We start from the raw sequence: 9,847 nt of genomic DNA on the forward strand, positions 1-9,847 counted from the left end.
CACAAAAACCATTATACCTTCAGTAGCATGTTTTGTCGCTACAATAGCCTTATTTTAGTAGTAACATTAGTCGCTACTAATACCTATTTTTTCAACAAAAAAAAAATATAGACACATTAATATTGATTTAATTACATATCAATGGCAAAACATCCAATATGAATACAGAGAACACAAAATACATGTCAACTCAAATATTTTAAATAGTACCGCCACCAAAAGTCATTTAAATATACTCCTACACAATATGCTTGCTATTGTATATTTTTTGCCCTTACATATAATTAAAAAAAACAACATATGTAGTGTCTTCACACTCCTCCTTAGTCACGCCATTTGTAATTGTGTAAAAGTATTGTCCCTGTTATTAAGAAAAAACATAGAATTATTCTCATAATCTATAATGAGAATAGAATAGAATAAGGGGTGACCACGATAATATTTGAGTTAAAGAATTCAAAACACTTTTAAGAAAATAAATAGATCAGTCATCAGCATGCTACATGACCTTATCTTCCACACAGAAAGAAATTCATACAAATATTAATTGCGTAAAAGGATAAGCGTACACCGTTTTAGCATACAGAAGAACATAATGTTAGTGACTAAGTGGGCAACAACAATAGTAATGTTGTCTTAGACAGAGAAAAACACACTTCAATTTACATAAGCTTCCTTCGAGTTAGTCGGTTAATGAAATGCCAAAGATAAAAGAAAATTAGTATGTAATAGTATTTCATTATTTATANAATTGTGTAAAAGTATTGTCCCTGTTATTAAGAAAAAACATAGAATTATTCTCATAATCTATAATGAGAATAGAATAGAATAAGGGGTGACCACGATAATATTTGAGTTAAAGAATTCAAAACACTTTTAAGAAAATAAATAGATCAGTCATCAGCATGCTACATGACCTTATCTTCCACACTGAAAGAAATTCATACAAATATTAATTGCGTAAATGGATAAGCGTACACCGTTTTAGCATACAGAAGAACATAATGTTAGTGACTAAGTGGGCAACAACAATAGTAATGTTGTCTTAGACAGAGAAAAACACAATTCAATTTACCTAAGCTTCCTTCGAGTTAGTCGGTTAATGAAGTGCCAGAGATAAAAGTAAATTAGTATGTAATAGTATTTCATTATTTATAAAGAAAGTCGCAACAAATCTATTTTTCCCTTAGGAAACCATGATTTGTTTATTTCCCATAGACGTACAATCTGAAGGGTATCCAAGAAAGAAATAAAAGGTAAATTGCAAGGGTCAAAGGCAATAAAGGATACAAAACTTTCCTAGATGGCTAAAATTATTGTAAAGGAAGCCGCTGGTCAACAAGACATCAACAATGTAATTGAATCTTCTACTAATATTGCCAAAATGACAGTTACGATACCAAATGTGAAATCACTGAAACATAGATGCAGGTTAATATCAATTTCATCAATACGTCTTTTGCACTTCAGATCTAAAAGATACCCATGGCTATTATCACCTCAAATAGTGCCTCAAATCACACAACTTATTTTTCCACATTCCGGCTTGAAAAACTTCAGTGCCGACTTACAATTTGATGTGCTGGTGCAACCTAGTAATTTTTCTTAAACCTACTAATTTTGCTGTTTTCCTTTAGAAAACAAATATAGCAGATACTCCCTTTGTTTCAATTTGCTTGTCTTAGTTTGACTCGGTATGGAGTTTAAGAAAATAAAGAATACTTTTGAATCTTGTGGTGATGAACTAAATATGTGTAATGCACTAAAATTCCTTTTGAATTTCGTGGCCTTAAATATATCGTGTACGATATTGGGTGTAAAGAGTGACTGAATAAAGAAAGGCATTCTTTTGAAACAGATCTAAGCAAGATAAACAAATTGACATGAAGGGAGTCTTATTTATTGTCCACCTATCTATACATACCACCATAACACAAATAGGTAGTATTTCTTGTCCTACTAGATATGTAGATACCACCATAAGACACTCTTTCAAACCTACATTCTGCAATTCATATTGCAAATAATTCGACCAAACAGAGCAGAAGAGTGTTACTCGAACAAGAAATTAAACTTCCTACCTGTTGCACTTCATTAAGGTAATTGCGAGCATGATCAGATGCAGCAGGGCATGCAACTACAACAATTATGAAGTTGTTTAACCTGCATAAAAAAGATGTAGTTCTTCGTAACCATAAAAGTTTTGTTATGCAGGGAAACACATCTCACATTATTTTCCTTATTATAATATCTACTTAACATATAGTATTTTAAAGTAATCTCAACAAACTTCTATGTTAGAGTGATTTACAAGAATGTATCACCGTACTCCTACAACTACCTAATTCAACAAATGGAGATAGCTAGCCAAATTTAAAAGTAGAAAGTGTAGTTTCAATTATCATGAAAGATATGCTCCATTCAAAATTGTAAGTAAAACATGGTCCTTGACATGAAAAAATAAAACGTTCCCGGTTAATTCATTAGTCTATAAGTATAGCACAAAAAAAGGGAAGATAGGATACAAAACAATCTAGCCAAAGAGGAATAACACAATCAAGTGGTTAGCAAAACCAGAAAAGGTAATAAAAACTAAGGAAAAGTAGTACTTAAAAAAATACGAATTTACTAATTGTGTTGGACTGAAGATGTCAATGAAGGTATGGTTTGACTTTACCGACATTAACCTATTCTTAACAAGATGTACATAACTATTAAGAGGAAAATAGAATGTCGACATTGCAATTGCTTTAGTGTGGGAATGTAGCTTCTTTTGGAGGACCCTCCTTTGAGCTTAGCGGTCTACCATTTCTTATCTCAGAGAAATGTACAAAAGATTAAAGTCATGGAGAGTAAATCTAATGATATGAACTTGAATTTCAATAGGGCAATCACAATCTAAGAGGAAAGAACACATAGACACCACGAGTGTAATACTAACTGGACTGAAAGAAGCAAAAAGTTGCATACCACAACTCAAAAGAACTCCAGCAGTAGCTAAACAAAAGAATCAACCAAGTAGCTGCCCAATGCCTCTGAAATCATAAGATAAAATTAATATAACTCAAAGAGTTAAAGTAAATTGACTAAAATTGTGTATTATATAAAATAGGTATATCAAACTTTTCTAAACATTTTTGTACAAGTGCTTAGTTGTAAAAAACTTTTTTATCAGAATTTCACCTTTCACTGCCCTCAATACTTAAAACTATCCAAAATTTTAAACGGTCACTGCTTTTAATTGTTTATTCTTTTTCTAGTACTCTCTCATTTTCATTCATAGACCACAAGTCTTAGTATCAAACATTTTTTTTAAATAGTATATTTTCAATAAATCTCACCCTACTTGTATTGCTAATTAAAGGTCTCTAACCACAAAAGTCTATTTCCAAATAATTGGACTTGGTGCTAAAATAATTGCTAACTTAAGGTCATTCTTATGCCTTCAATGTAAGGAAATTGGGTTCATTTACATACAGAGCCAACAATAAATTTCACCTTCAATGTTACTCTCAGTTTGATTTAAGAGCTTCAAATACAGAGACTAATAATCGAAATCACATGGTCAACCAACAAAAATAAAGTTTTGAACTAGTCTCAATTCATTTATGTTGTGTGTAGATGAAAAAAGACATAGAACTTACCTGAAGACGGGGAAGACAAACGAGCAGCGGCAATCGACGGCAGCAAGTGCGATGCCAGCAGTGGACGCTCCAGGCAACCTTTGGATCTCTCTCGCATCTCAACTCTCAATCTCATTCTCTCTCGCTTCTCAACTCTCATCAATCTCTCGGCAGAACCTTTAATTAAAAACCCTAGACACCCCCAATAAACAAATACAATGTTTAAGTTATAAATTAATGAATGGTTCATATATTATAAGGAAAATGAATAAATATATTCATATTTCGAGTAAATATGCCCCTGAGTGATTTTGACAAATAATGTTTATTTAATTTTTTTATTCACAAATTTACATTTATCGAAGAAAAAAATGGTGGTTTTTTAATTCCAAAAATATTACGTGACTTTAAAAAATTAACCTAATAATTTTTTACCGCTTCAAATTAAACACGATTGCAATAAAAAATAAATAAATCAATTCCTTACTATTTAGTCATAAAATTTATTTGGGTCAGGTCTAAATAACAAAAGGATTAAGGTATTTTTAGTTGGATTAGGTTTGTATGGATTTGAAGGGTAAAAATTGAATGAGCTAAAAAAAATTAAGCCCCTTGACATTTTTGAAATTACAATATCAGTTTTAGGAAATATTTTTGTTAATTAAGTTTGTTAACGAAAAAGGTAAGTCTGTATGTCTCATTAGTTAGACGACAAAGGTATATATGCATCACTTTTTTATTTGGTCAACTTTTTCCCTATATTATGTTTATCTAAAACATATTTTCAAAAATGATTTTATTATTTTTATAAGTTAAATACACAAATCAAAAGGTTGAACTTTTTTATTTGGTCAACTTTATGATTTTTCGGGTTTTTATTCTATATCACTAATTATTTTAAATCTTTAATTATTATTGTGATAAATGAATTTATTTTCACTCAAGTAATCAAATATATCCATAAATAAATTTATTTAGTACTCAAAGTGTTTTTCATTTAATAAATACGTATAATAACTTTATCTATATAATAATAATTTTGTCTATTTAATTAGAGTTATATTTATTTAAATAACTCTATAAAATAATTATTAGAAGTTTTCAATATATTGGTATGATATTTATGTATATTTAAATAAGAAATTATTATTAATAAAATTTTGAATTTAGAAAGTAGAAAAGAATTACTGGCGACATGAAATGTTGCCACAATACATGGCGTTTTAGTGGCAACTACATCGCCACAAATAATCTTTTAGTAGCAACGGCTTATGAGTCGACACTATAACTAATTTCATTAAAAAGTTTAGTGCATATTTGTGGCGACCTAAACATAGTCGCCACTGACTATATAATTTTCGCAATTTTAAGGCTCGCCCCTAAAGCTAGCGCCTTTTGTGGCAACCTTTACAAGTTGCTACAAAAGCTCCAACTTTTGCCGCAACTCTACGTGTCGCCACTAAAAGTCGTCACAATAAACCATATTTCTTGATCAATTTTACATATTTAATTGGTGAGTTCAAATTATTTAATAAGGTAAATTTAAAAGGTAAATGTGTCAGAACAACAATAATATTGTGAACATACTCGGTGTATTTCTATAAATAGGATATTCTTAAGATGATGTCGTATATGTTGACCTTCCAAGTTATACCTTTCATTATAAGGTACAGAGTCTAATTTTGATCGACTCTTAACTCAAGAAAATATTAAGTATTAGTCAAGATTGTTTTGTAATTAATACTCCCTTTGTTTTAATTTTATAATTTTGTTATGTTTGATTTTGAATTGAGACACAACTTTTATTAAAAAAATAAATAAGACTTTAAATCTTATAGTTTTAAACTAAAAACATATAGAATATATCCAATATCATGTCCTTTTATCTTGTTGTCTTAAGTATTATCAAGCAATAACACAATTTTTAAAGTATTTTTGTTAAATAAATCATGATTTTAATTATATGCATTAATGTGAAAGAAAAAAAATATATAAATAAGGACAAATTTGTCAAGTTATAATTGATTTATATTTATTTTAAATAGATTCAAAGAATGTTAAAAAAAATAAAGAAGGTGTAATATCGTAAACCATATGAGAAGTGAATATTATACGACAAAACTTGAAAAAAGAACTCTGAAACTATCCTTTTAAAAAAGTTAATACGATAGATTAGTGACAAAGTTCATTATTAATTTCATTTCTTTTAGTTGTTCACAGATCCCCAAATTTGTAGTAAGCTACAACAACAACAGTAGTTTAATACACAAAATATTTTATGTTCATATAAGATCTGAAAAAGAACCATATCACACGTTCGCTGTAAGCTTACGTTATATTAAACGTAAAACTTGAGGACAACTAATTAAATAGAATCATATACTAGTAGACAACCAGTAAATATTTAATAATTGAATAAAATAACAAATAATGTCCAACGCAGAGCTTTATTCAAGGGTTGACAATGCGATAATTGGATAAGCTGCGACTCTCAAGACACATTTTTTGCATAGTTGGAAAGACCAATTACAGGTCTACCAAACTTTATTATGACTAATTTTATAATTAAAAATAATATTATATAACAACACGTAATATATTTATTAGGTTGATATCAAGCTGATAAAATGACAAAAACATCCTTTTTGCTTGAGTGTAAATTTAAAATGATTGAACTTTCGCATATAGCCATTCAAAAATATTTTAATTACGCTTCATAGCTATAGTTTGCTAATTACAATTTGTAGCTACATGTTATAGGGAGGAGAGTGGTGAGCGAGACGAAGAGGGAGGAGAGAGGCGAGCGAGAGAGGGCAGAGAGTGGGAGAGAGGTGAATTGTATATGTATATCGGTTAGAAAATTGTATATTATACATATGTATTTGTATATTCTGGTCAGCGAGATTGGGAGAGGGAGGAGAGAGGCGAGCAAGAGAGGACAATAATTTGTATAATTCACATCTTGTTTGTATAATTCACATGTTTTTGTATAATTGAGTAATATAATGTCTGAAATTATACAAATATGATAAAACTCAAAATAACGAATTGATACAAACATAAGCATATGAACTTTAAACGGTTATAAAAAATATATTATACAAATTACATTATATAAATTATATTATACAAAATCCAAAAACTATATGTTTATACAAACTTTAAAAGTTATACACAAAAAGATTGAATATATATGATGACAAAACTGAAAAACCAAAGGAAATCATCGTCATATACAAATACAAACTACCGTATACAAATACAAATTAAACAAAGAATTGTTAGTTGTGAATTATACAAATGTGAGAATTATACATATATAAACGTGACTAATTATACAAACTCGAGGTCAGACCATGTAATTAATGGTTAATGTTAGTCGCGAGTGATAATTATAGCAAACTATAAATATGATGAATAATTAAATAATATATATTTGCTTAACCGCATAATTTTTCCTAAAATTAACCCTATCATTAGTAACTCAAATAAATAAATTAATTAGTCAGACTAGTTGAATAATTCAACACAAATAGTAAATATCTATACCACTTCCGTGCCAAGTGTGAAAGTTAATTATTTTTTTCTTTCAGTCGCAATCTTTAGTAGTTAAAATTAGAGAAAACGGTCAAATGCCTCCATAATTTATATTTGGATTTCTAACTACGTACTTCAATTTTATGGAGGTCCTATCACCCCCTTGAACTTTTTAAAATTAAAATTTCTATCTCCCTAAACGCTAACTTGGCAAAGTGAGTGTATTTCACTCTCTTTGAGAGAGTGAAGACGAAAAACAAATATTAAAATATTATTTCTAATACATTTTTCTTAAATATATGTATATTTATTTATTATTCCTTTTTTTCCTAATTGTTTTTATCTATTTTAATTTGTTTTCTTCTTCATAGCAACTTGATACAACATATATGGCAAGCATCAAATTTCATCACCATTTTGAAATCATTGCCAACACTACGTCAATCATACACCACAAATCGTATTAGCAATTTCACCCACTAATTTCCACAATCAAGAATTATGTACCAAAACTATTTCAAATCAAAGCAAAATTAAGCTTGAATAAGGATACCCAATTGTTTTTCTTCGATAAACTTTGAATATTAAGAAACTATTTCATCCTATATTCAATACTCAACAGACCCATAGAAATTTTCCTCAACTTATTTTAATATCTGGTCATTTTTCTACAAATTTTAAAAAAATGTAACACCTGTTCTTCATCTTCTTCGGCATATTGCTCTGAAATTTGATATAAAATCACCTAAGTTCTTCTCAAAATCGCCCATAAATTCTGAATATAAGCTTTTCTCGACATTTCGATTCCTTTGATATATTACCCACTCAAAATGAAGCTCGTTTGTGGCAAATCAAATTTCAAACTCAAGCTTTTAAACTATCTTTAATGGAGGTTTCAAGTTGGTGCTTCACATTTTAAACTATGAGCTTCAGTTTTCAGCCATACAGAACTCTTCTAGCCATCAACGAAAGCAGCTCCCAAATCAACAATATAGATCCAATAATTTCATATGGAAGCTCATCGATTTCCATGGAGTTTCGGCTATTCTTCAAATCTAAAAATCTTAGCCATGAACTCAGACAAACTCATCATGTTTAGCTTCAAATAATTACCAACCATCTATGTTATCAACAAGTTTCAAATTTGAAGATCCAAAATATATCCATAAATTTTGGCATTGTGACCTTTAACTAGACAATAAATCAGAAAGGAAAAAGAATAATAAAAAAGTTTTTAATAAAATTTTCACCTATCAGCGCGTGGGTTTCACCGGCCAGCATAAATGTGATTGTGACGTTTTAGGGGTGTAATTAGGGGTGCGCATCGGTTGGTTCGGTTCGGTTTTAGGTGTTATTGGTTCGGTTTNGTTTTCAGCCATACAGAACTCTTCCAGCCATCAACGAAAGCAGCTCCCAAATCAACAATATAGATCCAATAATTTCATATGGAAGCTCATCGATTTCCATGGAGTTTCGGCTATTCTTCAAATCTAAAAATCTTAGCCATGAACTCAGACAAACTCATCATGTTTAGCTTCAAATAATTACCAACCATCTATGTTATCAACAAGTTTCAAATTTGAAGATCCAAAATATATCCATAAATTTTGGCATTGTGACCTTTAACTAGACAATAAATCAGAAAGGAAAAAGAATAATAAAAAAGTTTTTAATAAAATTTTCACCTATCAGCGCGTGGGTTTCACTGGCCAGCATAAATGTGATTGTGACGTTTTAGGGGTGTAAATTGTAATAATATCAAACTTAAATAGTTCAAGAAGGTGATATGATCCCTGTAAAGTTAAAGTGTGTAGTTGGAAATCCGAATATAGGTTAGGGGGACATTTGACCATTTTCTCGTTAAAATTAATATAAAATATCATCTTAAACATGTTCCTTGACTAAATTATTTAGAATTAATTTAATTTTATTAATAATTAATCACAATTTTTGTAAGAACAATATTTAATTTTATTCCACTTCTTTAATCTCTCTTCTTTTTCCTCTTTTTTGAACCTTTACATGCTCTTTTTATGATACTGCTTGGAATATTGGGAGTGAGTGCTACTCCAATTCATAGTGGAAAAAGATATTATGATTCTTCAATTTCTACTCGCACTATGCTTCTATCTTTCTCTTAGGAATAAAGGTGCATAAACACTAGAATAAATAAAAAAATTTACGATAATTAGTTAGCAATAATAATATGAGTATTTATAATTAATATTCTATGTAAATGTTGTTAAAGGCTTTAATGACTCTGAAAGCAATGTCATTGATTCAATTGGCGCTAAAAAAAACTTATTCTCTTATAGATAGATATAGGGTGTGTTTGGTATGAAGGAAAATGTTTTTCTAGAAAATGTTTTCCTGGGAAACAAGTAGATTTGTGACTTATTTTCTCATGTTTGGTTAGTGAGTAGAAAATATTATCGAAAAATATTTTTTAGTGTTTAATTTATGAATGAAAAATATTTTTGAGAAAATATCTTTTATTTTTACTAGAGAGTAGAAAATAATTATTGAAATTGAATATTTTTTTAAAACAAAAACTTAATTTTTTTTTGAGGGGGTTGGTGGCTGGTAGGGGGCTGATGGGGGGAGGGGGTTGCGGGTAGGCGTGGTGTGGGGTGAAAATAAAATTTTGAAATTGGAAATATTTTTTAAAAGCAAACTTTAATTTATTT

General features: G+C 29.4%; 1 long non-coding RNA gene across 3 annotated transcripts in view; it reads right to left on the reverse strand.

The window, feature by feature from the left end:
- Positions 1-287: 287 nt before the first annotated feature.
- Positions 288-9,847, reverse strand: part of LOC125842477 (uncharacterized) — a 31,844-nt gene continuing 22,284 nt past the window's right edge. Inside the window, exons 1-4 of one of the 3 annotated variants that reach the window (XR_007443920.1) lie at positions 3,645-3,812; positions 2,971-3,035; positions 2,082-2,163; positions 288-361 (exon numbers count right to left, since the gene is read on the reverse strand). This is a non-coding gene — a long non-coding RNA (uncharacterized LOC125842477). Of the gene's footprint in view, positions 362-753; positions 771-2,081; positions 2,164-2,970; positions 3,036-3,644; positions 3,813-9,847 lie in introns of those variants that run through there. The other 2 variants (XR_007443922.1, XR_007443921.1) reach the window with 2 other exon arrangements.

Source organism: Solanum stenotomum, chromosome 10, assembly GCF_019186545.1.
Source record: "Solanum stenotomum isolate F172 chromosome 10, ASM1918654v1, whole genome shotgun sequence".
NCBI lineage: Eukaryota > Viridiplantae > Streptophyta > Magnoliopsida > Solanales > Solanaceae > Solanum > Solanum stenotomum.